At 37.2% G+C, this 17,484-nt stretch overlaps 2 long non-coding RNA genes across 2 annotated transcripts; one reads left to right on the forward strand and one right to left on the reverse strand.

Annotated features, from left to right (window-relative positions):
• The first annotated feature begins 2,628 nt into the window (after positions 1–2,628).
• Positions 2,629–3,263, forward strand: LOC142100115 (uncharacterized). The gene is made up of 3 exons (XR_012678713.1): positions 2,629–2,822; positions 2,908–2,996; positions 3,198–3,263. It is a non-coding gene; the product is annotated as an uncharacterized LOC142100115 (long non-coding RNA).
• Positions 3,264–4,406: 1,143 nt separating this feature from the next.
• On the reverse strand, positions 4,407–9,227 carry LOC142100116 (uncharacterized). The gene is made up of 2 exons (XR_012678714.1): positions 8,473–9,227; positions 4,407–4,534 (listed from the first exon to the last, which is right to left on the reverse strand). It is a non-coding gene; the product is annotated as an uncharacterized LOC142100116 (long non-coding RNA).
• Positions 9,228–17,484: the final 8,257 nt, after the last annotated feature.

Genomic DNA, 17,484 nt, shown 5'->3' on the forward strand with positions numbered 1-17,484 from the left:
AAGGAAAAGATGAGCATCAACGTCTCTCATAACAAACAGTTTTACTTTACTTTAATAATTTTAATTAATGTAACAATCAATCAATTATATTTTTATTAACAAATAAAAAAAGAAATATTGAAGCCCTAAATCCTTTGCACATGCATAGTTTAAATATTTGATTATGGAAATTCCAAACACAACACATGTATTACTGCCAACATGAAAGTTTAAGGATAAACAATAAAGAATTACACACACACATTCTCTTGTTCTTCATCACGAAAAATGTGTCATAGGAAACTTAAAAATGTAAATAAACGTGGATGCGGGTGTAACGGCTAATAAATTACATTCATAAATTTGATTAATACTCTAAAACCATTTACTAGCGTACTCTTCTATAAGTGACAGATTACATCCACAGAAACATGGGGATATGCAAAGTCAGCACAGATACAGGCATGATTCTGGATTTGAACTCATGACCCTGCTGTTGCCAGATCATATGTCTAACCAGTAAGGCATACTTCAGATTGAAACAAAAATACAACATAACACAACACAACACAACACAGCCACTAGTGGCATCCTAAAGTGTTAATGAACATAATTACATGAACAATTGCACACACCTTATTAGTAACAGACCTAAAGGGGGGTATTCAATTGTTAGCGAGTTTGGAAGTTCGAGCGCGTTGTCAATTTTTTGCTATTTTTCCTTATTTTCGAGCGCGAAAACTTCTCCCCCAATTCTAATTTTTTTTTTACCAAAACGGTGTTATCGCGCTCCAAGCGTTTGTCAATGTTAAAGTATAGGCTGGATGCGAACCCTTAGCGGAAAAAGCTATTCAATTGTTTTTTAATGCTGAGTGTGAAACAGGCAAATCTGCTGTTTCATCTCGCACCTCCTTGGTCTGCTCAAAGAAAAAAATAATTTTTGTAAGTTAATAAAAAAAGAAATTAAACTTAATAATCTGTGTAAAAGTTAATTAAAATAACCAGAAAACTGAAAATAACTTTTTTTAAAAAAAAATACAGTGTAAAAAATGAAATATTTTTTCAAAGTTCCCCCTTTAAAAAAATCCATCAGTGGTGCAGTCCTATTTTATTTAAACTTATTTTTTTTTTTTTCATTCCAAACACTTGAGTTTACAGTTGTGTTGAGCAGCTCTGTGGAGAAGTGACTGTTGCCTCAGTGTTTTTTTTGTGCATACCAATCTTTCAAAGCATTTTCCAGTACTGTTCGTTGGTGGATTATCCAGGATTTCCTAAAGATAAGTATCGTATTGTATTTGTGTTTGGTGTTGTCTGTCTGTAAAATTAGCTAAATTAACATATAAATTAATCACTTACACCAAATTTAATATCATCTAAAAATAGTGCTTCTCACAGGTCCATTAATCCCCTGCACAAACATTCTTTTTCCCTACAATTTTTTTTAAAAAAAGTTAAATACTTTAGTTTCAAATTCACCCCTTGTATTTATTGTCTCATTTTCAATGGAGCCATTAGTGGACACAGTGTGGATGTACATGTATGCTGCATGTATGGAGGAGACTGCTTTGGATGAAATGCAAGGTGCTGCAAATGTGGGAGTGGCTAGAGAGAATGTTGATGTATGTGATGTGAATGTGAGTATGGAAGAAGGAGAGGCTGTGGGAGAGAATGGTGGACAGGCAATGGCTGCATTGTCCAGTGCGGCAAGGAGACTAGAATCCCCAGGCCGCGTCTGTACCGCAACAGGCGTTTGCTTAAAGGATTGCCCGAGGACGAGGTGAGAAGACTATATCGCCTCTCATCCTCCGCAATTTACAATCTGTATGAGATTGTAAAACAGGACCTGGAACCTCGTTACCCTAGTAACCGTGCAGTCCCTGGACTTGCCAAACTGCTTGGTGCTTTGCATTTTCTTGCCTCAGGAACATTTCAGCCCACCTTGGCAGTTATTGCCGGATATTCCCAGCCCACTTTTTCTAGGATCCTGTTCCAGGTCCTAAATGCCCTCAAAAAGCACACTGCAACGTTTATTAATTTCCTGCAGTCTGCCAATGAGTTGCGTGAGGTCAAAGCTAAATTTTATGCTTTGTCTCAAATGCCCAATGTGCTGGGTGCAATTGATTGCACCCACATTGCCCTTACACCACCCCGTCGAATGGAAGAATGTTTTCGTAATCGAAAACACTTCCATTCCATAAATGTTCAGATGGTTTGTGATGCAAAACAAAAAATCACCAATGTTGTTGTTGGTTTCCCAGGTTCATCCCATGACTCCTTCATCCTGCAACAGTCGTCCTTGTTCCGGAATTTCGAAGCAAGATCCTTTCCAGATGGCTGGCTGCTTGGTAATGGGTTTTTTTTTCAGTTGTTTTTTTGTGTTGTTAACTGTGTATTACAAGTGTAGTTGTAAACCCTTAAAAAAATCTAATGTTGTGTCACTGTTTTTAAAAATGTTTCTATTTTTTTTTTTGTTTAAGGCGACGCTGGATATGGGAATCGTTCCTGGTTGCTGACTCCTTTAAGCAACCCTGTATCTTCCTCAGAAAAAAGGTACCAATCAGCACACATTAGTACCAGGGGTGTAATAAAAAGAACCTTTGGTGCACTTAAAAGCCGGTTTCGCTGTTTAGACCGGTCCGGCGGTGTGCTTTTATATTCACCCTCCAAAGTTTGTGATATAATTATTGGTTGTTGTATTCTCCACAATATTTGTATTGCAAACCAATTGGAGGTGGAAATAGATCCAGACATTAGTTTGGATTTGGACCTTTCTCCTGAGCTTGGTCAGATGGAGGCGTTAGCAACTCATGTTCGTCAACGTGTTATAGAAGATTTCTTTTCATGTAAGTATTATTTATTTTTCAAAGGTTAAAAATGATGTGTGTATTCAAATAAAAAAATTATGTCCTTGTCCTATTATATATACAGGAATGATGGCAAACTGTGTACCTGGCCCCAAAGGAGGATATTATCTAACATTTCAGAAAATGGGTAAGGAAGTGAAAAATGAAATCATGGTGAGTATAATGTTTTTTTAATACTTTACACAATGTATTTGTTGTATTGCATTTATATGTAAGGGACTGATGTGATTGGATATGTCAATTGATAACTCAAATCTTTTGACAATATTGCTGACCCTTAATTTTTTTTTGATATGCAAACCAAATTTTTTATTTTTAATAGACTGATACTGACCTAATTTTTTCTTTTCTAAGATCTCCTACAAACAAAGCAACATGGATCATTTGGATATTGGACTGAAAAATATTATGCAGAGAGAAGCAGTGTGGGGTCCACTAGAATTTTTTTTTTTTCCTATGACAATACACAATGAAATAAAAACTACCTATTCGAAAATGTATTCGTATATAAGTTTCAAAAAGTGATAACTGCAGTACCTTTCTGAATAATCATTCAACAAAAGTGACTTAGGTTTGAAATCTGGTTTCCCTTTTTTTTTTGTTATCAATAAAAAAAAAAAAAAAATTATTTTGTTTTGGTGATAGGCACTATAGCAGGGGAAGAGAAACGCAGTTTGGGTCCCACTCGCATAATTACTAAACAACCACAGACTGTTCAGTGCTGCCCTTGATTCCCTAGTGAGTGGTGTCCCCTGAAAAATGTCAGCGCCCCCCCCTAGGGACACCCAGCCCTGTGCTGATAGCACTAGGGCTCTTCTTAATACCCCTGGCCTGTGGCTATTAGTGTAATAAATGGGGATTTTGTTTTTAAAAAAAATTAAATTATTTGAGGAACTACATGTCCCAGCCAGCAATGTTTGCCTAAATAGTGTGGCCATGCTGCTACTTGTCTAACTACAAGCAGCAGGGTACCCATGGCACCCAAGGAATGTTGGCACTTGTAGAACCACAGGTGCCTTCATGCTCTTACACACACGGCTGGCTGGGAGCTGTAGTTCCACAAATCAGTGATGTGTTTATACAAACAGAAGCTATAATACACCCTGTTGTATCAATACCTTTTCAAAGAAAACTCTCTACTTATTTTAATCCCATTGAAAATTATCTCAAATTTATATCTGCAGTGTTAAACATTCAACTCTTTCCTTGAAAGTTAATTTAATTACACTATGTTTTACCTAAGGACTATTTTTTTTTTTTTTACATTTAATAAAGTTATTATTATGTATACAAATTTAACCTCTAATGAGTATATATCAGAGTAGGACCAATAACACCCTTCATACATGTATCCAAAAGTTTAGGGTACATGCAAAAATGTATTGTCTATTCTCTCTATTGTCATGTGCAGCATTTATTTATTAAAAAAAAAAGATTCCAGTACTACACAGTTAACAAGTGTCCAACATCCTAAAATTTTGGAAATACTATACCCAATAAATATTGTGTATGTAACTGAATTCGAGGAAGGTGTATCTATCTAATAAATAAAGAAACAATAAATTCAAAAGTTAAATTTTATTGTACAAAATAAATAATAAAAAATGTAATACATTTTTCTACAGTTCAGTCAGTCCCTTGGATTTTCAAGCTGTTTCTTTCAAATGACATCCACCAATTCCATCAAACATCTGCAAGAAATTTTTTTTTATTAAAAGCTTATCTGTGAAATTAGTATTCCATTTCACATCGAAATACTGGAACATTGATAGTGCTAATGTTGATAAGGAGACAACATATCCTATTGTTGTAATATTGAAAAGGAGACAAACTATTATATGTATACATTCAAATTTTTGACTGCCTTAACAATGTATGTCTAAGTCAATAATTCTATAGTTTATTACCTGAAAACTCTAGTTATGGCTGCAATTTTCGATTCCATATTCGTGAAAGTTGTATCCAGCCAATATTTGGGTGCAATCTTAAAAAATTAAAAAGAAAGAAGTGTATGTGAAACCTGTATTTTTATACAAAATAAAAACATAACTTTTAAAAAACGAAGGATCAGTATGGACTGGAATATAAAATTTATATTTCATTGTCCATGTCACATGATATTCCTTACATTCAGGAGAAAAAAAAAAGGTTACATTACAAATATTATAACGAATAAACTGAAACAAACTCACCGAATATTTAACATTGCTGATCATTCCTGATGTTGAAAGGTCTTTACATTAGACTTTTTTCTGTGTTATCATGATAAAAGAGTAAAAATATTATTTAAAAACTTAAATCTTCTAAAGGATAAAATAAATAAATATATATATATATATATATATATATATATAGAACAAAGCACAGGCAGGGCGCCTCATAGTGTAATACCAGGACAGCAAAGGACAAATTGTGTAAATATATGCGTGCCGTCAGGTAAAGATATATGATCTAGACTCGAGTGGATCCTCTTTGAGAGCTGTAACACTGGATCTCAACTCGGGAACAATCCAGAAATGTGGAAAAAGGCAAACATAGCATAATATTGTAATGTAAAAGATAATGCACCACGTGAAACACCACAGGATATTCAAAGGGTGTAGAGTTCAAAATTCACCAGGGTATATATATAAAAAGACGTAGCCCAGAAAAAACACACACCACTTTATGTGTAAGCAATAATTCATATGCGTACCAGAAATATGAGCATTATAGCCAGAAGATGTTTTCTTTATAGGCAGCTGTATCTAGTGCATGGACACCCTTCCAACGGCGGTATAATAAATGGAAGAGGATACAATGTAAAAAGCAATACAAATTTAATAAACAAAGTAACACTGAACTCACATATAGTTCACCAGGTACAGCTGATCAACAGTGAGGCTTGACGCGTTTCGTCTTGATGATCACAAGACTTCCTCAGGAGCACAGAAATGTATAGCACCGGACTAACCGGCTTTTTATCGAGTCCGCGCGCCATTTTGGCGCATTCGCACAGTCCGCCACAATGTGCGCAGGCGCGGGGATCGAGAATTTGAAAAACTTTATTGTAAACAGCAACAAGTTCTTTGTGCAATCGCAGCAATATCACTGAACCAACATACAAGATGCGATCCGTACACAGCGCCAGAGCATATGCCACATATAACCAAAAAACATCACATCACACATATAAGCGGCACAGAGAGTTAATCCCTCACGTACCGCTAACCTTACTAATAATACTATATCTCATAGTGTAGCAAAAGGATTATAGCATATATAAATTACTATAATATGCAGTTATATAAACAATAGTGTCATCCTAAAAGTATATAATACAAGGCTAGATGGTAACTTACAGGATCACACCATCTCTTATAAACCATATATTTATAATGTGCAACAACAGATTTGACATAAATATATACTAAGAATACAAAGTGTAAATACTCGTGTGCATAGAGGAATTCACTTAACTACACACACATCGAATAAATTGAAAAAGAGGTCATATAAATAAAGTGCAAATACATATAACAATAACATACTTAATGCCTAAAAGACACTAAACACCAAGAAACCCATTACTATATAATAATAAACGCCTAGTATATTAAGCGACACAATCTATGAGTAGCTATCAAAAGCTATACTGTAAAATGTGAAGGAAACTTACATAACAGAGTTTACCTCTAATATCATTGGACAATGTAACAATAATACAAAATCCAGGAGGGGGGGTTGTTATACAGAGTACGGGAGGGGAAAAAGGGGGGGGGGATGTACAAATTTGTGCACACGAGTATTTACACTTTGTATTCTTAGTATATATTTATGTCAAATCTGTTGTTGCACATTATAAATACATGGTTTATAAGAGATGGTGTGATCCTGTAAGTTACCATCTAGCCTTGTATTATATACTTTTAGGATGACACTATTGTTTATATAACTGCATATTATAGTAATTTATATATGCTATAATCCTTTTGCTACACTATGAGATATAGTATTATTAGTAAGGTTAGCGGTACGTGAGGGATTAACTCTCTGTGCCGCTTATATGTGTGATGTGATGTTTTTTGGTTATATGTGGCATATGCTCTGGCGCTGTGTACGGATCGCATCTTGTATGTTGGTTCAGTGATATTGCTGCTATTGCACAAAGAACTTGTTGCTGTTTACAATAAAGTTTTTCAAATTCTCGATCCCCGCGTCTGCGCACATTGTGGCGGACTGTGCGAATGCGCCAAAATGGCGCTCGGACTCGATAAAAAGCCGGTTAGTCCGGTGCTATACATTTCTGTGCTCCTGAGGAAGTCTTGTGATCATCAAGACGAAACGCGTCAAGCCTCACTGTTGATCAGCTGTACCTGGTGAACTATATGTGAGTTCAGTGTTACTTTGTTTATTAAATTTGTATTGCTTTTTACATTGTATCCTCTTCCATTTATTATACCGCCGTTGGAAGGGTGTCCATGCACTAGATACAGCTGCCTATAAAGAAAACATCTTCTGGCTATTATGCTCATATTTCTGGTACGCATATGAATTATTGCTTACACATAAAGTGGTGTGTGTTTTTTCTGGGCTACGTCTTTTTATATATATACCCTGGTGAATTTTGAACTCTACACCCTTTGAATATCCTGTGGTGTTTCACGTGGTGCATTATCTTTTGCATTACAATATTATGCTATGTTTGCCTTTTTCCACATTTCTGGATTGTTCCCGAGTTGAGATCCAGTGTTACAGCTCTCAAAGAGGATCCACTCGAGTCTAGATCATACATCTTTACCTGACGGTACGCATATATTTACACAATTTGTCCTTTGTTGTCCTGGTATTACACTATGAGGCGCCCTGCCTGTGCTTTGTTCTAGTGACTATTTTCTTCTGGATTGACCATCTGGATACAGGCTTATGCGTGGCTGCCACTCACACATGAGTGAAGTGATTGTGGACTTTTGATTATTATATCTGATACTATATAGTGCTGTGAACTTCTATATATAACACTGACCGATGTGGTAGATAGCGCCAGATTATATCAATTGTTGTGGATATATATATATATATATATATATATATACACACACACACACACACACAGACACAGACACACACACGCACACGGGGAGACACACACGAACACGGGGACACAAAAACGGGGAGACACACACACACGGACACTCACACAAACACGGGGAGACACACACACGGAGACTCACACACACACACACGGGGAGACACACACACACGGAGACTCACACACACGGAGACTCACACACACGGAGACTCAGACATTACAGCCATACATCCTATAGAGAAATAAATAAAGACCAAATAACATTGTAACGTAATGCTTTTGGATGATGTTATCCTCTTGCTTTCACTTCCTACGCATTTTGATCCACAATGCTTCTGGCTTACCTAGAATTGAACGTAAAACATAGAAATTAGGATACATTTACATTCATATAAGAAATGAAAAAAAACACAAAAAAAATAAAATAATTTTTTTCGCACAAATATGCATTTTTAATCCTGAAAAGTAGACATTACTGTACATATGACATATTTATGTTTTAATGTCACTAACCTATTATCAGTTATATACGCTTTTTAAAAAAAATTACTTTCTTACCCTTCTTCCTCAGATGAGACGGGATTGATGATTTCCTCTTCTGGATCTTCCTGTAACAATCTTCTCCTTGCTGACTCCGGTCTTCTTACTTCCACCACGGGGGTGTGGAGTGCAGATGACTTCCTCTGCTGGGGTGTTGCTGGAACAAATCCAGAAATGTTCCAATCGGGTAATGGGACTGAAACATTATCCTGTGTTCGCCGGACTCTCAGCTCTTCACCAATATTCATGACATGCATTGACAGCATTTGCAGATGCATTGACTGTTGTTGTTGTTGCATAAGCATCTGTGCCATAGATTGATTCATCTGGTAATACACTGCTGTATTCTGCTCCATTGCAACAGCCATTCGCACTTGAATGTTGTTATTTTCTTGAATAGATGCAGATATTTCACTGTGCACTGTGATGAGTCCACTCCAGTAACGAATTGGTGGTATTACGGGAGCTTCGTACCTCTTCCACAACAGACGTCAAACGGTCTACCGAGTCACCAATTCTCTGTACTCAGTCTTCCATATTTCGGCGAGATGTTTCCTGCCTTCCTTCCATCTTTCTGGCAAAGTCTGTGATGGAATGAAACCGAGTGCCTTGTTCGGGCAGACCGTGCACCAGTTGTGTTGGAAGACTGGTGCCTGTGGAGGGTACCCTTGCTTGAGATGGACCTTCCCCTTCAGTGGTTGGAACTTGAAGGTTGGGGAAGGATTGCTGTAGCATCTCAAATCTTGTTGCAGCATCTTCGTGGACCAAACTGTCAGCTGGAGAAAATGTCCGTGATTCACAGTCATGTTCTAATATCTCTGTAAAACAAAAACATATTTCCTTCATCAATTATTCAGATATTACATTATATGATTTTCATGTTAAAAATTATTTGAGAAATGCATGTATTCTGTTAAAACAAGTAAAAAAAAAAATTATTCACCAGTTACTGAGCCGACAGGAGATGCTATTTCTTCCATGGCAGCTTGAGAATAAAAGGTGGATACTGGTGTTACCACCTGTTCCCTTGGGATGATGGATTCTAAAACATACAATAATAAAAAAATTAATTAATATTGGCAATTAAATATAATATGTGAGACATTTCATTCTATAAAATGATACATGTGTACAATAAAAATATGTATATTCCTATGGATTGGTAAAAAATAATGAGAATATATTGCTAGATAGTTATGTACACACAATTTTTCACATCTTCATACCTTCTGGACTATGAGCAAGGGTTATTGATGTTCCCCCTTCTTCACGCATCTCTTCAACGGGTCGGGCTTCTATACATAATAATAAATTAGATAAAATAAATTATATATATATATATATATATATATATATATATATATACATATATATATATATATATATATATATATATATATATATATATATATATATATATGAGAGAGAGAGAGAGAGAGAGAGAGATAGGTATATAGATAAAAAAAAATGACACATTAAAAAAAAAGTTTGCTGAGACCAAACAAAAAATTTATTCTGTGTAAACATTACCTTGCTGTACATCAGCAACAGGTTCCGAGACGTGTACCTCAGTCACTCTTCTTCTCTTGTGAGCTGTAAGTTAATGTTAAAATACTATTAGATGCTATTACTAATTTTTTGCCAGGATTTAAATAGTGATCAAGAGTGACACACAGGAATAGTGAGTGAGAGAGTGTGATAGTGAAAGGGAAGGATAGAGAGAGATAAAGCAATATTAAGATAAAAAGAGGGAGAGTGACAGTGAAAGAGAGAGTGATAGTGAAAGAGAGCGAGAAAGAGAGAGAGAGTGAAAGAGAGAGAGAGAGAGAAAGGGAGAGAGTGAAAGAGAGAGAGTGAAAGAGAGAGAGTGAAAGAGAGAGAGACATTGATAGACCTAAGAGCGACAGTGATATAACAAGAGAGAGAGTTATAGTAAAAGAGAGAGATGGAGATATATGCATATTGTTTTACAATGCAAATATAATTACCTTTTTTAATTGGTTCCACACTTTTGGCAGGATGAGTAGGCTTGGTTAAACGGCTTACATTTTCTGTAACAAATAATTATAATAAGCTTTACAAAATGTACTATATTTAAAATATATTATATCAACTTGATCACAATTTATACCTTGATTGGAAGCCGTTCTCGCTACTTCCACTGCGACTTGTCTTGGCATAAGCAATGTCACACCTATAATAAAAATAAAATTTATTTTTATTTATATAGAAGCAATAACATTACATTTTAGTTTTTTGTCGATTCTATGGAAATATTACATTCATTGCATACAGATAGCACCAAAAATATCAAATTACATTTTACATTGGAAGAATATTTTTTGGATAGATATTAATTGCATGCAATAATAATAGTAACAAGTGTAACATCAATTCCAGGTACTATAAGACAAATTATATACATTTTTATCTCACTATTACCAAATTATAAACATGTAAATATGTATGTGTATATGTAGATATGTATGTGTATATGTAGATTTATATGAGTATATGTAGATATATATATATATATATATATAGATAGATATATACACACAATTGTAGGTTAATTGACTGGTATTGGAATTGACCCTAGTGTCTGTGTGTGTGAATTTAGACTGTAAGCTCCAATGGTGCAGGGACTGATGTGAGTGATTTCTCTCTACAGTGCTGCAGAATCTGTGGCACTATATAAAAAAATGGTGATGATGATGTATCTACATACATACATACATACATACATACACATATATGTTTGATTAAATTTTGGTGTAAAACATTGATAAATAAAATAATAAACAACTTTCAGGAACACTATTATGGAACAAGTTTTTTTTTTATTTAACATAAGGGATATTTTTCATAAAAAGTGTTATGTGTAAATAATATTGCTTTAGTTTCTAAAAGGTTAAGGGCTACATTTACTAAGCTGTGGATTGGAGAAATTGGGGATGTTGCCTATAGCAACCAATCAAAATCTAGCTTTCATAAAGCTAGAATCTAATTGGTCGCTATAGGCAACATCCACACTTTTGCAAACCCGCAGCTTAGCAAATCTAGCACTAAAGTGTTATCTGGGTGTAATGTGTAGTGTAAAGTATATAATATATGGAGCATGTATACATGCATGTGTGCATCTTTAATATCATATCTTCTCCTTCTACACTCCTCTGGCCCTTGTGTCCTTGAGAATAACCCAAATCTAAAATACATTCAAAGAAACATTTTTTAGTACATCTGTATATAAGATTTTAGCAAGGCAAGAAAAAAAAAAAAGAAAACATTTATTCATTATTATACATTTGCCATTTACCTCCTGATTTTTATTTTCTCTTCCGGGGTACTGCTTCACTTTCATGTCTTCTCCTTTGTGCTGCATCTTGTTCTGCAAAATTGTAAAAAAAAGTTTAGAAATTTTTTAAAATTTAAATCGCATCATTACTTTTAGAGACAATTATACATACCTCTTGGCTGGAAGGTGGATGGATCAAGGGTGTCCACTGTCTCTTCCACTCCTTCCACAAGATCAGCACTGAGAATTTGCCACATCTTCTTCTCCCAAGGCTTAAATTGTAGGCGCAGTGGCTTGCCACCACCAGTTCCCCTGGAATGACGGGCAACGGCTGCCATCTTCGCCTTCGTGGTGCGCTTGCAGTCCCGAAAGCGTTTCATGCAAACAGCAACTGATCTGACTCGAACACCTACTGCGGACACAGCAGAGGCAATCTGGGACCAAATCTTCTGCTTATGCTTGAAGGACGCCATCAGCGATTAGGCACCCTTCAGTGTCTCGTAATGTTGCAGTACCCCAGCGACAAGGACTTCATTCTCCTCAAGTGTGAAGCACCTGGATCGTGTTACAGATGGTCCTTCTTCGTCATCAGATCCACTCTCTGTAAGATGTTGCTGCTGGGTGCTTGTGCTGGCTTGCACGCTGCTCACAAACTGCTGCCGCCTTCTTTCTTCTTGGTGCTCCTCAGGTCTGTCTCTCCATTCCTCGCCACTGCTGACAATTTCTTCTTGGGTTCCCTGTGTAGAAGAAGAAGAAGAAGAATCCCTACGCTCCCTATACATAGCTACTCTAATAAATTTTACTTGCTAAAACAAATAAAAACTATTGACTATTTAACAACACTTGCCTAAGGTTACAGTACACTAGTATGTTATAAATATACTATTACTATAATACACTAGTAATAACAATTAATTAAACTACACAAGTACTTGACAAAAAAAAAATATACAGTTGTATTGAAAAAAAATTATAATATAATTTTTAAGGGACCAAACTAGGTTCAATACAATTTATGTAAACTACAGAAAAGTAAATGCTAACTAATTACATTTATTCAAGAAAAAAAGGACAATAATGCACTTGTAGAAATACAGAAAAAAAATAATCTAACACTAATGAAAATTTATGCAGTTGTATTTAAAATAAATTATTATATAATTTTTAAGGGACCAAAGTAGGTTCAATACAATCTATATAAACTATAATTAAGTAGTAAATGCTAACTAATTCAATTTATCAAAAAAGGACAATACTGCAATTGTGAAAATACAGGACAAAAAAACAAAAAACCAATACAAATATTTTTATGTGTGTGTATGTGTGTAAATAAATAAATATATATATATATATATATATATATATATATATATATATATATGTATATATATGTAGATATATGTGTGTGTGGTGGGTGCAATGTAATAAGTGTGGTATGTCTGTAGTATATTGTTGTGTGTATTGGTCAGTATTGTAAAAAATATATGATTATTATAAAAATGTAATTTTTTATAAAAGTTAGTTTTATGTGTGTGTAGTGCAGTGTAGAGTCAACTCACTAATCCAATTTCGAAGATTAGAGCAATGGAGAGCAGTCAGGAGTCACAAGCCTCAGGAGTCACAAGCCACAGCAGTCACCAACCAAGTCAGCCAACAGCTATCAGCAAATGACAGTTTGCTGATGGCTGCATTCATTTTTAATACTGAACTGGCTGCCTAAACCACTCCCTAGATTTCAAACTCGCTAGGACCAATAGTAGAGCGCGAGGGGGAGGATGCAAACTTAACATTTGCATTGAGCGAGTTTGTTTTTAAAACGAGCGCTCGAACTGCAAAAAACGAGCGCAGAATTTTTTATTTTTTTTCGAGCGCGAAATTTTAACACGTCTCGCAAACAATTGAATACGCCCCAAAGGATCAAGTTTTGGTTTTTAAAAATGAAAATAAGAAAGTCTATGCTAATGCATATCAGATTAATTGGCATTCTGAAATAAACACAAACATGTTTTAATCAGTATAAAAGGAAACAACATATTTTCTTAACCAGCGTTTCATAGACCCAGCATCAGATCTCGTCATCTGATATGATACCACAGTGGGCCTATACACCTGCATATACTTGTCTCATCACAATCCACTATAAAAGACTGCTTCATGCAAACTTGAAGTTGTTAGTTTTTCTGCTGGGGAGGTGTATAGTGGTCTTTTATTTATATTAAGAGTTATATTTCATAGACTCATTAAATGTTTGTGTTTGTAAGATATTTTATGTTACACAATAACAGTGCATCTATATTTTCATATGTGATGTGCATTTTAATGTGTAATTTGTCTCTTTTTGGGGGGGAAGGGGTGTTGTGAAGCTTTTCAATCTAATATATATTAATTTAAATGTTATGTGTTTTTTTTAGAGATGAGCGCACTCGGATTTCGTGAATCCGAGCCCACCCGAACGTTTCCGATCCAAGTCAGATCGGAGACAGATCCGGGTATTGGCGCCAAATGAAAACCTGAAACCGAGGCTCGGAGTCATAATCCCGCTGTCGGATCTCGCGATACTCGGATCCTATAAATTCCCCGCTAGTCGCCGCCATCTTCACTCGGGCATTGATCAGGGTAGAGGGAGGATGTGTTAGGTGGTCCTCTGTCCTGGTAGCTCTCGTGCTGTGCTGTTTAGTTCTGTGCTGTGCTGAGTTCTGCAGTATCAGTCCAGTGGTGCTGTGTGCTGTGCTCTGTCAATTTTGAGTTCAGTGGTGCTGCTGGGTCCTGTGCTTTGTCCTGTTCAGTCCAGTGGTGCTGTGTCCTCTGCTCTGTGCTTCTAAGGGCATAGTTATTTCCCCATTATTCCCAAGTGTTTAAAAAATTTAAAAAAACTTATAAAAAAAATACAAAAAAATAATTAAAAAAAAAATTAATTACAACAAAATTTGCAAAACCAATCCTGCAGTATAAGCCCATTGGTACTGCAATATTACCAAGTTCACACATTCAGCAGTAAAAGTCCAGTGGTACTGCAATATTACAGAGTTCACACATTCTGCAGTATCAGTCCAGTGGTACTGTGTCCTGTGCTCTGTCCTTCTGAGTTTAGTGGTGCTGCTGGGTCCTGTGCTGTGTCCTGTTCAGTCTAGTGGTGCTGTGTCCTGTGCTCTGTGCTTCTAAGGGCATAGTTATTTCCCCATTATTCCCAAGTGTTTAAAAAATTTAAAAAAACTTATAAAAAAAAAAAAATAATTAAAAAAAAAATTAATTACAACAAAATTTTCAAAACCAATCCTGCAGTATAAGCCCATTGGTACTGCAATATTACCAAGTTCACACATTCAGCAGTAAAAGTCCAGTGGTACTGCAATATTACAAAGTTCACACATTCTGCAGTATCAGTCCAGTGGTGCTGTGTCCTGTGCTCTGTCCTTCTGAGTTCAGTGGTGCTGCTGGGTCCTGTGCTGTGTCCTGTTCAGTCCAGTGGTGCTGTGTCCTGTGCTCTGTGCTTCTAAGGGCATAGTTATTTCCCCATAATTCCCAAGTGTTTAAAAAATAAAAAAAAACTTAAAAAAAAAAGTAATTATAACAAAAGTTGCAAAACCAATCCAGCAGTATAAGTCCATTGGTACTGCAATATTACCAAGTTCACACATTCTGCAGTATCTTGTGCTACATATAATGGGGACCAAAAATTTGAAGGATAAAGTAGGGAAAGATCAAGACCCACTTCCTCCTAATGCTGAAGCTGCTGCCACTAGTCATGACATAGACGATGAAATGCCATCAACGTCGTCTTCCAAGCCTGATGCCCAATCTCCTAGTACAGGGCATGTAAAATCCAAAAAGCCCAAGTTAAGTAAAAGTAGCAAAAAGAGAAACTTAAAATCATCTGCGGAGAAACGTAAAGTTGTCAATATGCCATTTACGACACGAAGTGGCAAGGAACGGCTTAGGCCCTGGCCCGTGTTCATGACTAGTGGTTCAGCTTCACCCAAGGATCTTATCCCTCCTCCTCCTCCCCCCCCCCACAAAAAATTGAAGAGAGTTATGCTGTCAGCAACAAAACAGCAAACAACTCTGCCTTCTAAAGAGAAATTATCACAAATCCCCAAGGCGAGTCCAAGGGTGTTGGTGGTTGTCAAGCCTGACCTTCCCATCACTGTACGGGAAGAGGTGGCTCAGGAGGAGGCTATTGATGATGTAGCTGGCGCTGTGGAGGAACTTGATGATTAGGATGGTGATGTGGTTATTGAAAATGAGGCACCAGGGGGGGGAAACAGCTGATGTCCATGGGATGAAAAAGCCCATCTTCATGCCTGGTCAGAAGTTCAAAAAATGCACCTCTTCGGTCTGGAGTTATTTTTATCCAAATCCGGACAACCAATGTATGGCCATATGTAGCTTATGTAAAGCTCAAATAAGCAGGGGTAAGGATCTTGCCCACCTAGGGACATCCTCCCTTATACGTCACCTGAATAACCTTCATAGTTCAGTGGTTAGTTCAGGAACTGGGGCTAGGACCGTCATCGGTACAGGGACACCTAAATCCCGTGGTCCAGTTGGATACACACCAGCAACACCCTCCTCGTCAACTTCCTCCACGATCTCCATCAGATTCAGTCCTGCAGCCCAAGTCAGCAGCCAGACTGAGTCCTCTCCAATACGGGATTCATCCGAGGAATCCTGCAGCGGTAAGCCTACTACTGCCACTGCTGCTGTTGCTGCTGTTAGTCGGTCATCTTCCCAGAGGGGAAGTCGTAAGACTGCTAAGTCTTTCACAAAACAATTGACCGTCCAACAGTCGTTTGCCATGACCACAAAATACGATAGTAGTCACCCTATTGCAAAGCGTATAACTGCGGCTGTAACTGCAATGTTGGTGTTAGACGTGCGCCTGGTGTCCGCCATCAGTGGAGTGGGATTTAGAGGGTTGATGGAGGTATTGTGTCCCCGGTACCAAATCCCATCGAGATTCCACTTCACTAGGCAGGCGATACCAAAAATGTACAGAGAAGTACGATCAAGTGTCCTCAGTGCTCTAAAAAATGCGGTTGTACCCACTGTCCACTTAACCACGGACATGTGGACAAGTGGTTCTGGGCAAACGAAGGACTATATGACTGTGACAGCCCACTGGGTAGATGCATCCCCTTCCGCAGCAACAGCTGCATCAGTAGCAGCATCTACAAAATGGCTGCTCGTGCAAAGGCAGGCAACATTGTGTATTACAGGCTTTAATAAGAGGCACAACGCTGACAACATATTAGAGAAACTGAGGGAAATTATCTCCCAGTGGCTTACCCCACTTAGACTCTCATGGGGATTTGTGGTGTCAGACAATGCCAGTAACATTGTGAGGGCATTAAATATGGGCAATTTCCAGCACGTCCCATGTTTTGCCCACACCATTAATTTGGTGGTGCAGCATTACTTCAAGAGTGACAGGGGTGTGCAGGAGATGCTTGCGGTGGCGCGCAAAATTGCTGGACACTTTCGGGATTCAGCCAGTGCCTACCGCAGACTAGAGGCACATCAAAAAACCATGAACCTGCCCTGCCATCACCTCAAACAAGAGGTTGTGACGCGCTGGAACTCCACCCTCTATATGCTGCAGAGGATGGAGGAGCAGCAAAAGGCCATTCAAGCCTACACAGCTACCTACGACATAGGCAAAGGAATGGGGATGCGCCTGAGTCAAGCGCAGTGGAGACTGATTTCCGTGTTGTGCAAGGTTCTCCAGCCGTTTGAAC

This window comes from Mixophyes fleayi, chromosome 8 (assembly GCF_038048845.1).
Source record: "Mixophyes fleayi isolate aMixFle1 chromosome 8, aMixFle1.hap1, whole genome shotgun sequence".
Taxonomy (NCBI): domain Eukaryota; kingdom Metazoa; phylum Chordata; class Amphibia; order Anura; family Limnodynastidae; genus Mixophyes; species Mixophyes fleayi.